Source organism: Dermochelys coriacea, chromosome 9 (assembly GCF_009764565.3).
Source record: "Dermochelys coriacea isolate rDerCor1 chromosome 9, rDerCor1.pri.v4, whole genome shotgun sequence".
NCBI lineage: Eukaryota > Metazoa > Chordata > Testudines > Dermochelyidae > Dermochelys > Dermochelys coriacea.
This window is the reverse complement of record NC_050076.1, coordinates 83,329,486-83,344,503: the sequence shown is the minus strand read 5'-3', so window position 1 is coordinate 83,344,503 and position 15,018 is coordinate 83,329,486. Positions and strand designations below refer to the sequence as shown.

General features: G+C 46.2%; 1 protein-coding gene across 1 annotated transcript in view; it reads left to right on the top strand.

The window, feature by feature from the left end:
* The first annotated feature begins 11,947 nt into the window (after positions 1–11,947).
* LOC119860880 (wiskott-Aldrich syndrome protein family member 3-like) overlaps positions 11,948–15,018 on the top strand; it is a 49,372-nt gene continuing 46,301 nt past the window's right edge. The window contains 1 exon segment of the mRNA XM_038415052.2: positions 11,948–12,088. The gene's annotated coding sequence lies outside the window, so the exon portion shown is untranslated.

The following is a 15,018-nucleotide window of genomic DNA, read 5'->3' as shown; positions in this document are numbered from 1 at the left end:
ACAGATTAGTACTGATATATGTCTTTGAGACACTGCTTTGTGCAATGCGTAACACACACGCATGTCGGGTTTATGTATGTAAATAAGACGGGTGCTGCAATATATGGTTTTCACTATTATGAGTGAAGGTGATCACCAAACCTGCCCAATCGGAGGCTTTTTGCCCAACCTGCACAGGGGCTTTCTCAGGCTCCAAGCACGGCCTCAATAGTCTCATGGTTTTTCAGCAGTTCCACTGTGAAAACAGAACTGAACAGAATTGGAGGGCAGGAGAGATCATGGGTCCTTTGTGGGCCAGCTGCAAAGAAGACACTACTGTAGATAGGAGCCCCTATTAAAATAATGAACATATGGGCAAATTCGCAAACTTGGTTGGATAAATTAGGCACCTATATTTATATTAGTCACCCAAATTGATGGCTTGATTTTCAGGGGTGCTGAATCCCATGGATTTCAGTGAGAGTTGTGGGTGCTCTGCAGCTCTGAAAGTCAAGCCTTTTTTTGATTAAGTACCTAACTATGGATTTAGGTGCCTAACTTTAAGCACCCAAATTTGAACAGGATGGCCATATATATATGGAGCTATGACAATTTACATCAGCTGAGAATCTGTCTCCTAACATTGTTGTTGTTGGGTTGTGTGGTTGTGAGTTTCCCAAATGGCAAATAGGATGCACAGAGAAAAGGTATAGAGGCTTTCAATTCCCCTTTGCAGGCACTTTGGTGACCATGCAATTACTGACCTGGCTGTAGCAGTACTGGCAGATTGTGACAGAGTATGCTGTTCTGACACAACCATTTCCATCTATGCTGGGGTGCTTCCAGGATGTGCAAGGTTCACAAGAAACTGCACTCCAGAAATTACCTGGTGAGGAACATCAGAGTCAATTATTTTCTGACAACATTCAGTTGGATCAGAGGAGACTGCAAAGTTCTGATTTCAACTGTCCGAGAGGTATCTGTGATTCAGAATAACTGGCCAATCAAAGCCATCTCTGGCCCAAGCAGTTTTGTAACAAAAATCTTGAGCTCCCTTCACAACATTTCAGGCTGATTATTCCCTGCTGAGTCTGCTGGTCACTCATGAGTTAGGAGCCATAATTCACCAACGGCACTATTCCTCCGATGGAGCATGTGGAAATTATAAAGCAGATGGAGCTCAGGTGTTTCTAAGGATACCTCTTGGAGGCCTATCTTTAAACCTCAAGTACAGCATTCAACCACAGGTGGAGCTATACCAGTGGTAAATTATGAGTTGTAATTTCCCTAGTATCCAGATGGTCCCTTGTTGGCTATGTCAATTCTATCACGGGGGTGGGGAGAGACTTTAGTCTCTAGTACTGAATTCTGGCTACTTTTCACTCATGGGTGAAATCCTGGGCCCGTTGAAGTCGATAGGAGCTGTGCCACTGACTTCAATGGGGCCAGGATTTTACCCACTAACTTTATTTTTTAAAGGAGAGAGATCTGTGATACTACAAGCTCAACTTCAATAGCTTCAAATGGATCAGAAATGTTTCCCAGAGAGAGGATCTAGATGCACAAAGAGAGTTAGAGCTTGATCAAGGCATCCAGCAGGACCACATGCAAAGCAAAGCCAGGCCTTACAAATTTGATAGTCCCTTTAAAGGAAGTAAGTTAGAGTCAAAAGATGGTGGATGATGGGGACCTAACTGACTTCCATAAAAGCCTTATTTCAAGACCTGCCACAGATCTAATCTAACAGGTCAGCAGGACGGTAGAGAAGTAGGAAGGTGCTAGCTATCTCAGTGGGGATGGCAGAGTGATCACAGAAAGAGGAAACCCAAGAGGAGGAGGGGAATGAACACCATTAGGAGGCAGAAAGGTAGCAACTGACACACAATGTTATATATCAGTGACCTGGAGCTCAAAAGCTCTACTACACATCCCATAATCATCATAATTATTAGTAATTTTACATGTGTATGTCACCTTTTTGCTTGAAGGATTCCAAAGGGCTCTATGGTTGGTGGGCTTAATGTGAGATTGTTTAGGTACTGCATACATAAAATGAATGGACAATTCCCTACTCAGTTTATATATGCAATACCCCTGTCAGAGCAATTAGCTAATGAGATGCAGTTGCATGTGTAATTACCAGACTTGCATGCAGTGCCAGTAACTGTTAGCACAAATTAGCAGCACTGCATATGCCTTTGAGTGTTTACTAAACTAAAAATCAGGCCCTGCATATATAAAATCACTTGTCACTAAAATGAGTAACCTTGAGGGTGGAATACGACTGATTAATAATGCACAGCTATCCTGTACAACACTGTACTCTGATACAGTTTCAGTAGGAGATGGTGTCCTTCTTCTCCTATCCTGTGCAACAGTATAGGGCAGGGGAAGAAGGACACCATGTCCTATTGAAACTACAAGCAGACTCTAACTGCTCAGGACTCCTGAGCCAACTCTTGCATAAACTGCCACAGGATCTTTGTGGTCAAGTGGTTGGGACCTCTGGATCTCATGGAGAAGTCATTGCACCACTAGCACAGCACCTCCTACCCCCTCACTGGGACATTGGTTCAACGGGAGAAGTACCCCTGTCTGGACCATCAGGGCTTGCCTTCTTTCTAACTACATGTCAATCCTAACCCTGCTCAGTTTGAGAGATTGAAGCTGAAGGTAGCAAGATCGGTATCTTGTGAGGTTTAAATATAAAACCAAGTTAGAATATTTTTTTCCTCTGAGTGATGTGATTCAGCATTTGCCTCTCTAGACTCCACATCCATAAAGGAATCTTCCCCACACCCATTCCTTTTGCACAGAGCAACAGAATAGTATAGCCCATACTTAAAGTGGAAGCGGGGTATGAAGTGGGCACAGACTCAGAAACAATAATAATTAAAAGTCAAGCTGGGTTGCTGAGGGCTGCACTCTGAGCACTTACCAAAGCTGCTGCTCCCAGATTATGATCGATCCCCCTAAGCTTCTTTCCAGACCTCTTTAGCACTGAGTACTGCTTTGCCTAACAGAGAAGTGTGTCATTAGGTCACTCATTCTGTCCTCTAGCATCTGTTTGACTCTGCAGCAGCATGTATATAACATTTCTGCTCTGCACATGTGAGCAGCCCCATAAATATGAGTCTCAGTCAAACGTGTGCAGAGAACTATCCCTTACTCACCATCGAAGAAAGAAGTAGCAATTTCAAGTGCACAGATGAAATGTGGGTGGGAACATATTAGAACTTGCAGCCTGTTCCATTCATGCAGCACAAAATCTGGGCCTGATCCACACACTTTCCACAGCCGTAATACAAGTAAGTAGATGAGCAATGGAATAAAGAATTTCATCACTATTTCTGGTCAAATGCCTCTGAGCAATTCATCAGTATTACTCCTTCTCCAGCTCTGCAAGTAGTAGCCTGTAATCCAGGCTGCAGAGTGTGTATTAATAGAGACAAGATGAATGTTTGGCACTGAATGGGTGTGCAGGTGTGGGTGCAGAGGCTTTGGGGCAGGGAGGACAGAGATGGGTGTGGGGCAGAGCCGTGAGACTGCTTGAATTCTGGGCACCAGATTCTCCCATTGGCAGGACACCAATAACTCCCATTGAAGACCATGGGAATTACTGATATCTACACCGGGATGAATCAAATCTTAGGAGACAGGACAATCCATTCAGTGCAGCATGGTAGCAAAGGGCCAAGTTCAGGCCTGGCACTAGTGGGCTCAATTCCATTGTCCAAACAGCATAGAGACATCCATCCCAGGGGAAAGTATCACATCCTACATGGAGAATACAGTGCTGATATGCTCTGCCTGCACAGAGTGAAGTACATAAATGCGAGTGCATGGGCATTGCCTGCAATCAGAAAAGGGGGTGGGGTCTCATGAAAAAGGGCAGGGGCAGGCTAAAACTAGGTCACGTCTCCTCATCCCTGCAAACATGCATCTCCAGAGCTTTCCCAAGCAACTGTAATGCACACCCATTGTGCACACAGGGGCAAGAGGTAGGAATTACAATGAGGAGACAGCATGGCAAAGGAAGAGACCAGCAGCTGGACATCAGAGCACCCTGGAGATGAAGCTGCAGCCTCCACAAGCATCGCAGTCCAGGTCATTCTAGGAAGACAGCATGAGGACTGAAAAAGAGAGAGAAAGAGACCACATGGAATGAGTTCTGGTGCATGTACACAGGCACCATAGTTATCAATAGGGATAGGATCTCAGACTTTCTAACCACAGGCACATGTCTCTTCACTTGAACTAAAGGAGAGCTGTAAGAAAACAGTCCCTGGGCTCAGCTACTAGCAGGAGACATGACCACACACAGAAAGCCAGGATATTATGCATGACATAACAATGATTCAGTGGTTAGGGTGAATTCTGTGACAGTGGGACACAAGCTGGAGCACAAAGAGGAGGGAGTGCAGGAGAGGGACATACGGTGACCTCTTGCAGTTAGCCACATTCAAGCAACAGACAAGCAAAGGGGCAAAACCCATGATTAAATTAAGAAGTTTGGCATACACCCGCCATCCTTATACTGTCTACTTTCTTATGCTACCTGGGTAGACTGGGCTTAGACATTAATCCTGTTACTTATCTGTGTATATGAAAGCTGATATGTTGTCATTAAGCATCCAGTTTTCTGTACTTCTTTTCTGCTATGGCAACTGTGACATTCTCTACCTCGTGGGAACACCCTACACCCCCATGTTCATCCTTATAATATGATTCTGTGGTATCTAATGCAAAGTTTGTCATGTCGGGTGTCTTCGGAAGGATCATGATACACTGAGCATTGTTATTATAATGATGTTATAGTAATTGTTGTTACAGTAATGTTATAGGTTGTAATTTCATGTGTATAGTTATGAGGCTGAAAATGTGTCTTCATGTCTTAAAATAAGCTCAGGATGAGAGCAGAGGGGCAGTTCACGCCTCATCCGGGCAGGTATGGGACAAACCCCAGCCCAGCCTCACAGGAACAAAGAATGCTGGCCTAGGCAGCAACGAAAGGATCTGTTGGACTTTTGAGTGAGTCACCCTCCCCCTTCCTTTGGTCAGTTTGGGACTGTAGATGAGGTAATGATCACCAGACTCTGAAGGGGGGGGATGAAGCCAAGACGGAAGAAGTAACATGATAAAAGGGGAGACATTTGCCATGCTCTTCCTCTCTTTTTCACCTCCATCTATGGACATCACCACTGAAGTGCTGATCAAAAGGGAGAGCCTGGCTGAAGGGCAACTCGCCAGCCTGTGGTGAGAAGCATTTAAGTTTGTAAGGGCATTGAAAGTGTTAAGATCAGTTTAGAATGCATTTTGCTTTTATTTCATTTGACCAAATCCGACTGATTATGTTTTGACTTATAATCACTTAAAATCTATCTTTGTAGTTAATAAATCTGTTTGTTTATTCTACCTGAAGCAGTGCGTTTGGTTTTGAAGCGTGTCAGAGACTCCCCTTGGGATAACAAGCCTGGTGCATATCAATTTCTTTGTTAAATTGACCAACTCATATAAGCTTGCAGCATCAGGCAGGCATAACTGGACATTGCAAGACAGATTGTCTTAGGGTTGTGTCTTGGACCGGAGATATAGGCTAGTGTCATTTGGTTGCACAACCCAAGGAGCAGCTTACATGCCAGAGAAGTTGTGAGTGAACAGCCCAGGAGTGGGGGTTCTCACAGCAGAGCAGGGGTAAGGCTGGCTCCCAGAGTTAAGGACTGGAGTGACCTAGCAGATCACCAGTCCGAATAACACCAGAGGGGAACATCACAGCAACATGTCCATTTTTATGTAACTAATGGCTCCATCGTAAGAAGCACTAACCTGTGTTTATCTGTAGTGTAATATAGTTCCTCTCTCAAATGCACTAAAAAATCATTTGAGCTGGTTAGAATGTTTGTCCCACAAATAGAACACCACAGTAGCAAAGTTTGTAATTAACATAAAAGGGATCTCACCTGGATCTCCCTCTATGAAACAGCATTTCTTTGAAGATCAAAATACTATTACAGTATAAATTAAGTATAATAAATCATCCCATACACTTTTCTACAGTTATAATTTGCTTCCTCATTGTTTTGCTATTTACAGTGTCCAACTGAGAAAAGCTATTTTTTAAAAGCAACAAAATGAATACTTTTTCTTCTATCCCAGCAACCTAGCAGTGGTCTCCACCAGGTGCTAGGTTGATATTCACCCCTGAGACACATCTATACAGACGAAAATTCCTAGTTTAAACCCAGGTCTTAACTGAGTTACTCTGGATTTAAAATGTAGAACCCCAGTTCTTCAGATTTAAAGGGACCTGGTCAGACAGTTAAGCCTTCAAAATTAGCTTTGGTGTGAGAAAGTGGGGTTCTCCGTCATGGCCATGGAGAGAATGTTTTCATAAAATTACAAATCAGCAAAATATTTGGGTTTGTTTAAAAAACCCTCACCTGCAAGGTGGGCAGCCAAGGCACACAGCAGCACTGGGTCAGGCTAGAGAATGTAACAGTGAAATTGATTCCACAGAAGGACCTGGTTTTTGCTGGCAAAATTCAAATTCCCAACTCACCATCAATACAGCTTCCTGAGTGTTAGCAGTGGGGGATGCTGTCATTCAGACATTCAGATGTTTTGGCCTCGATTCCAGAAATCATCCCTATTCAGGACAGCACCTTTCCTCCCCTCTGCAAGCCATTCTTTATCCCCTTTTATCAATGTACTAATTTAATCCTGGTTCCTGAATCCAGTGACAACAGGTGATAGGAGCTTTCTCCTAACAAACATTCGCGGGTTTTGATGAAAATGGAGACTTTGGTGCTGGCCGATATAAAGGCTAAAGGCCACACTTGCCTTTCACATTGATTTGTCATTAACATGGCAGAGGTTGTGTTTTATTTTTGAAAAGCTGCCTTTTTTTGCATACTCTCTTTGGATTCAGGAATGTGGTGAGATGGATTCTAAAAGGGATGGCAGCATTGCACTTTCTTAGCTCTCCTCCCCTCTTTGTGCCAATGGTCATATGACAGTCCTAGTAATTCAAGGGAGACAGGGTTATAACTAAAGGATGCATTGTGCATTATTGCTTTATTTAGTAAGATATATTGAGCTGTAACATCTTTTTTATGTACAAAAGTCAGGCATTTGTCCTAGTCCACCATCCTGCTTCTGGCAGTGGCCAAATGCCTTATGCTTCAGAGGAAGGTGTAAAACACTGTCTAATATATCTAGCTAATTGTACAGTGCTGCACATTACAGAGATAAATTCCTTCCTGTGGCGATCAGCTTTTGATTACTCTTCCTTTGTCTTAGTTTGCATCACTATAAACATTATGAAAGCAGCAGTGCAAATTTCACATGGTCAGGGTGAGAATTTATTTTATATTGATGGGTGAGTAAAATACCTTAAGCATTTGTCAGCATTATCAAGCATAGCTTGATACAGCAAGGATGTTTCTAGGTTAATAAATGTTCACAAGCACTTCATAAAGCTAATGCTCTGAATAATATTATTGCTCATCATATTAGTCAACCCTTTTATAAAATCCAGCCCCAATTCTTGACTTGACCTCCTGTGGCTGCAAATTGCACAGGTTGAGCTCTCTTGGCATGAAACAGTGTTTCCTTTCATTGTTTCTACATTGACTGCCCCTTAATTTTGTGGGATAACCTCTCCTTTGCATATGATGTGACAGGTTAAAAAAAAGGACCACTCCCCGAAAAACCGAAACCCAACCAACCAAACAATAGCCACCTTCCCGGAAAGGTTCCAGCAGAAATTACCAGAGTTTGTTTATTGTGTAGCAGCGACATGAACACTCAGTAGAATGACTGTTCTGGAATATAAAGCACCTCTAAAAATCACTGTGCTTGCTTTTGATTGTAATCAAGGCTGCAAATGTTTGTATGCTCTTCACTTTTACTGCTATCATCGTCAGGCCATCAGAAAGCTGTACATCTAGAAAGCTAATACCTTTAGCTGTCTTCACATTATCAATTTTTTTAAAATTAGAATCCTGTATCTAACCATTTTAAATTGACTGAATTGAAGAGAAATCACCCTGAATTTTACAAACCTTATGTAAATATAGTTTCATGATAACTCAGCAGCTTTTAAAGCAGAGAACATGTTGCACATATCACAGATTTATAGTCCAAGATAACGAAAACCTATTGGGTTATCTGGTCTATTCCCCTGGCCGATATAATACATCTTGGTCAAGATGTCCCCATGAGACATTTATCTGTGGGGCAAAGGAAAAAAGGGAATACGGAACAGGTCCACTGTGTCAATTCAGCCTCAGGTCAGAGGTCATGTCGTCTAATAGCTAGAGCAGGAAGCTGGGAGTCATGTCTCCTGGACTCCATATTGAGCTCTGTTGTGGTCAGTCATTTAACTGAACTGTGCCTGATTTCTCTGTCTTATCTACTTCACCGGGAGGTGGTGAAGTTTCACTAATTAAAATTTGCCAGCCCTTTGAGATGAAAAGGGCTAGAGAAATGCAAAAGTCTTGTTATTACCTATAATCTGTAGACAAATGTCATTCTGAGAAACTGGCTAGCAATGAGATTCTCCCCTGATTTAGATGGCTGTGGTTTGCATGGTTTTAAGCACTCACGGTCAGGGAGAAGCTTAGGTGCCGGCTACTTTGGTACCATACGTAAGGGGCTAGTGCTGGATTAGCACTGGGACTTTGACAGTCAATCACCACCAGGCCAGTCTCAAACCATTCTCTCTGACTGTGGTGCTCCAGCCACAGGACCTCTCAGAAAAGGGTATTATTTTTTCTGCTCAGTCATATGATGGGAGTGCCTTGGGATCTCAGGTGTGCAACACCATTCTCGGTGGTGAGTGTTATAACACCTCCTTTGAAGCCCTGCTGCAACCACTGCAAAGGATTCTGGGCTATCGCTGGAGTTGTTCAGGCAGGACCCAGCAGAAACTGGAAGGCACCATTCTAGAAGAATAAGTGACAATCAAATAAGTCCAAGAGGAAAGACAGTCCAGTGTTTAGTACCCTACCCTTGGACTTGGGAGATCCAGATTCAAGTCCTTATTCTACCACAGACTTCCTGCATGACCTTGGGCAAATCACTTAGTCTCTTTGTGCCAGCTGTAAATTGGGGATAACACTACTTCCCTACCTCAGAGAGGGATTGTGAGGTGCTCAGATACTCTGGTAGTGGGGGCCATAGATAGAGGTGAATTGTTGTCTGGTGGGAACAAGGAAACAAGAAGCAATGGGTAGAATATCCAAATGCGCCCCATGTCCTTTTCCTCTCTCAAGGAAGCCCCATCTGTACATCATCAGAATGGAAACAAAATAGATCAGGATCCATCTCCATTGATGAGTTGGTTCTGTAGTTTGAGGATTGTCTGCTAATTTCTTTGGGGTGGTGGGTGGAGAGAGTTGGTGGAGTATTTGGCTGTAATTTTTCTCTCCCTGTGTTGTTTCTTTTTGGGAGAAGAAAGTGAATTTACCTACAATGCTTTAGTTTCATTTTTAATTATTTAGTTTCCTTGTTAGTTTTGTTTCTTTTGGTTTTGTTCCATCTCCTCCTCCTTTTTGGTGGCTTTGTTTCCCCTTTCTCCTCATATGAAATTAGCAGTCCCAGAGCAGCAGCGCTTTGTAACATTGACCCCCAAATGCTAGTGGATGAATTGGCGAGCCTGGCTGGAAGTGCAAAAACACCCACTGGGATTTAATTTTTTGCTGGACAAGATACAATGGGAGATTTGTCCAAACCTAGGAGCAAACTATATTTCCCTGAGTATACCAGGCATTGCAGAATGTAGGGTTTTTTTTAACTCTTTGTAAGAGTTACTGTCAGGCATGTGTTAACTGTTTTAATAAAACAAACACAGCCATAGGTGCTGGAACTAGGGGCACCGGGGTGCTGCAGCACCCCCTGGCTTGAAGGGGTTTCCATTATATACACGGTTTACAGTTTGTTTCAATGGCTCTCAGCGCCCCCACTATGAAAATTGTTCCATCACCCCTGAACACACCTACAAAAATAATTGTCCTAAATTTCCACTAGATCTGATTTAAGGTATCTTCTTGCATCTTCCATTAGTATTTATTTTTCAACTTGGATTCAGGAAGCATAACTGACTAAAAAGCAATGGTTTTTTTTGTGGGGGATTACCGCTAAATATTAAGTTATATATGATTATGTCTATTTTATATATGTTATGTACTATGCTAAATAATAGTTATTAAGTTACAACATCAGGGAGGGTCTGATCCTGCAAAGAGCTATAACAGCACCTATTGTTACCTGAAATCAATAGGACTCTGTGGAAGAAATTATAGCCCTGATCTTGCAAAAGGGACTGATCATCCATGTGACCTGATCCTATCCAGCTTGGAGCAGAAGGATCTGTGGAGCCCTTTGCAGGAGAAAGACATATAAGAGTGGTCTAAATTCTATGCAGGATTGGCCCCCTAGATTTTAAGCGTCTGAAGGCAGGGACCAATTTGTCTTCTGTGTCGTGTATGAGTACAAACACATTGTTCACGTTGACATATAAAAACAGCAAAAACAATACCATCACCCTTGTGTATTAACGGCAACAAACTAAGGCACCTGATCTGCTGGGACAGTATCCTTTGCAGCTCCCCCTAATATTAATGGGAGTTAAGCGTGTATACAAAATAAGCAAAGGACAGCTTCAAGCTGAGGCAGCTGCTTATAGCTCACCTAAATCTTCATCCAGCCACCTTTACAGATAAGGGGAAAACTGTTGACAGCAGAGGGAGTAGGATAGGGTCCACAAACTGTACAATTGACACATGATTATAGTAGTATTGAGTCTTTTTTTCCCTGGGAGACTGTCCTGTTGGCTCGCCGGATCGAGCTGCTGCCTTTAGAAACTCCTGGTCACCGTTCAAGTCAATGATCTAGTACCACGCAAAGATCATGCACAACCAGCATGGCTTACAACCAGCTGCTTGTGACAGCGCTGCCCACCCAGGGCAGAACAGATACTTCAGATCTGAAAGGGAGTGGAGGATGCTGAGCTGGCATTTTCACCGGTGCCTGCCTCCCGGCTTGGTGGCTGAGAGGGACGCCACCGCGGTGAACGTAAATCTCAGTTACTGTGACCAGCTCTTTCAGTTTCTAGACACTGGAGCCAATTATTTTGTCCTGGAGGTTTTGCCTCCTTCGCCTGCCCTGGGTCTCTACCCAGACGGAGAAGTTAAGAAGCTGAACTGCCGGGTGGGAGCCGCACGCTGGATTTCCGGGGCTGAGCTGGGGACGCAGGTGGGCATAAGAAAGGAACGAGCCTAATGCATGAGGGGGGCAGAGGAGAAGAGGCGATCCTGCTGCTAAAGTCTTCCCCTTTGCGCCCTAGTTACGTTGCTGGGTGATCTCGAGTAAGCAGCATCTGCCTAGCTGACCGTCCCTCCCGCCCCACGCATCGGAGAGCTTAACGGAATTACAGCCATCGATGCAAAGAGGGGAGAGGCGACATGTGTGTGCGGAGGCCCGGGGGGATACACGGTGGGGAGGAGCTAGCGGCGACGCGGTGGGGGGGGGATCCCGAGTCTTTTGTGCTTGGGATCATTGTGGGCTATGGGGAAATACACGGGGGGGGGGGTAGCGTGGAGCACAGAGCTGGCTGATGCAGGGAGCTTCGGGGGGGGGGGTGCGCAGATCTGATCACTCGGATAAAGACAGAAGAAAGTTAGTGGGGTGTGGGGGCCCCACCCCCGATCAAAGGGGGTAACAAACGGGAGTCAAATGCTGGGCGGGTGGTGGTGGGGGGGGAAGCTCAGGGAGATGAAGGGGAGGGGGCGGCCCAGCTCCGACAGGCCGCGGCGATGGGGCATGAAATCAGCAGACTGCGCCCCCCCCCAACCCCGGGCCCCCCACTGGAGAGGGCCAGCCCCCGCCGCCTCGCCTGTGGGCCGTCCCCCGCCAGGGGGTGCGGAGCACATGCGCCGTGCGAGCACTGCGGAGCGCCGGGCTGGGCGAAGCCGCCGGGCGCACACAGGCGCAGAGGCAGCCGCCCTGTCTGCAGCCCCGGCTCCGCACCCGCCTTCTCCGCCCGCAAACCTGAGCGCCCCGCGCTGAACGCGGCGCCCCCGCCCGCAGCAGCAGCAGCAGCACCGCGGTGAGGGGAGCCGCGGGGGCTCTGCTCTTCGCCTCGCCCCCCCTCCCTCCCCCGGGGCCCGGGAGGGGTGGCGGGGCGTGGGGGCTCCCCGGCCCCTTTGCATGACGAGGCAGGGGCTCTCCAGCCGTTGGCATGGAGGGCTGGAGGCTTCCGACCCCCTGGCGCGGGGAAGGGGACACGCCGCGGTGCCTGAGGACTCCGCTCCCGCGGCGTGGATGCGCGGGGAGGGTCGGGGGTTCCCCTCCCGTTGCACGGGGGCGCTGGGGGGGGAGACAGCTGCTGAGAGCCGCACGTCCAGCCATTGCTGGGACGGGGGGGGGGGGGGAGCGGGAAGGATCCCGCTGGAATCCGCGCGCTAGGGGGCAGGGGTGACTCGGGGCTGGGGCGGGGATGCGGAGTGACTCTAGCTTGCCTGGGAAGGGGCTGGGGGGGCCCGGAGCGTCTGGATCCGCTACGCTGGGCTGCAGAGAGGGGAGGGGGAAGGAAGCTACGCTGCATTTGGGTGTGTGAGGGCTACAGACCACGGCCGGGGACCTTATCCCGGCGTTTGCCGGGCACCGATCCAGCCCCACATGCAGGGGATGGGTAGGTCCCTGAAGAAACTCAGCAACAGCTGATACCCTCCCAGCAGCAGCCTGGGACTTTATGGCTAAGATGCTGGCGGTGGCTGGAGGCTGGAGTAACCCGGCGGGGCTGCAAGATGCCTGTCGGAATCAGAGGCTCAGTTCAGATCTATTTAATGGGAGCTTTTAAAGATGGATTTTCGGTTCTGGCTGCGCAGAGAGCTCTGGGGTTTGCGCTCAGCGCTCTGGCCATTATTAGGATGGAGGCAGAGAGAGCTCAGCGTTGATTCCACTCTCTGTTGATAATCCGCCAAGGCAGCAAGAGCTGGCCGCTTGCAGGTGAAGTTGACATACTGAGGGCAGCTGACCCCCAAATGCCCACCCCATTGGCTCCCCTCGGCTGGTGACTTCACACTTGTAGATGCTCCCCCACCCCCCCGTCCCACTCTTCAATCCCTTGGGGATTTGGCAATTGATTTTGAGAGACCTGGAAGATGTGATTGGCTGGGTGGATGGGGATGAGGATTGGGAAAAGCCCAGCTAATCAGGAAGAAACATCAATGTTATAACAGCTGTCAACTCGGCATGAGATCTTGACCTGCCAACAAAGTACACCTGCCACAAGTGTTCGTGGATCTTGAGGCGAGAGGTCTGGGCAGGTGTATGCCAGGGTGTGCAATTTTTAATTTCCTTGGAGTAACATTTTTACTAGTGACTGGCGGATTTGTTTGTGTGTTGTTTTCATCAGGCCTTTCCTTAGCACAGTTTCACTGTTCAGCTGCACTTGCTGTGTCGGTGATTATATTGTGTGTAATAACATGTCTGTCCAGAGAGATTATAGGGCTAGTGTGGGCAGGGGGCAGTGTTGTAGGTCAGATTTGAAATTGCTGGCTGCTGGCTTGTGACAGGGGCACTCGAGGAGGATTTTTTTCATTTCTACCTGGCAAGTGACCAGATATAATCAGGCATGTGTTAACTCTTGGAATCAGTACCTTCCTGTGGGACGCCCATTTAACCTGTCTGTCTGTTCTGTCATTTCCAATGGGCCCATCACCAGGGTTTCAGAGTGACAGGTGCAAGTCGAAATCAAAGTATAGATTACCCATAAAGAGCACCTAGGATTCAGCACTCCGGGATTCAGCCACTCTTACTTATAGGGAGTTTTCATTTTATAATTCAAGTTTCAGGAGATTCTCTGTCTCCTTGTCATTGTTTTAATGTGCTAAAAATGCTGCTGGTTTATACAGTTCAAAACATGAGTTCAGGCACATTTCAGTGTAATTCATAGGTGCTTTATTTGTTATTATCTTGTCTACAATAGCTTTACCATCAGCTATGATGGTAATGGGTACAGTGTAAGAACCCAGACAAGTATATAGATAGAACAACACTGGTAGAATTAATTCATTTTGTAAACCAGAAAGGTTAACTTGCACAGTGTATTAATGCTGTCGGAGAACACAATGATGCCCACTATCTGGAGAGAGTTGAAGTGGATCTAGTTGATATAGGCTGTGGGGTTTACACAGTGCGATCCTTGGCTGCTCTCTTCTTTAATAAGGAGGTGGAACCTGAAGAGAGATCATGTAATGGCTGCTGAGATCACGATGAAGCATCTTTTACTTGGAGCTGTTGTTTACACAAGCCGCAGCTCTCAACTGAAGATGATGGTAGCCAAGATGATGGAGCCATGTGGATCCTGAGATCTTGGCAAGCTGAAAAAGTGGCCCTCTACTGGACAATGTTTGGATGCCCTGGAGTGCTGTTCATCAATAACCATGCACCTGATTTCCATATAAAGCTTTGGGCCCAATCCTACCAGGTAGTAAGTGCCCTCCATTCCCAAAATCGGTGGGAGTTGGGTTGCTCAGCACATTGCAGTTATGTCCCTCAGTTGGATTGATTGTGGCTGAAGAGCTTTAATTGTTCACACTGTTCAATACTGACCCCAGAAAGACTGATGAGGTTTTCCTCTGGGAAGCTAACAGCAATGAAGTTTGTCCATAAGAGCATCTAGTATCATGGAAGAGCAAGGTAACCACAATGAAAGGCATTGCACCTGGCAATAACCTGAAATTAGGGACAAGAAAGGCATTTGGATAAAGGAAAACATCAGATCCAGTTCCCTACTGTTCAAAGATTGTCCCTGGGGTTATCAAAGTCCTTGGGATATTGTGGGAGAATGGGTTTGGTTCAGTGTGATAGTGCCTTACATCTCATTGCACAAATCTTATAAAAGGTAAGAAATGTTGCAGTGCTATGAATACCAGTGACAAAGCTGAAAAGAGGAATTAAAATAACTAACAGTTATTATTGTTGGACCAATGCCTGTTACTATTTGCCCAAAGTAGACTTCAAGATTTGGAT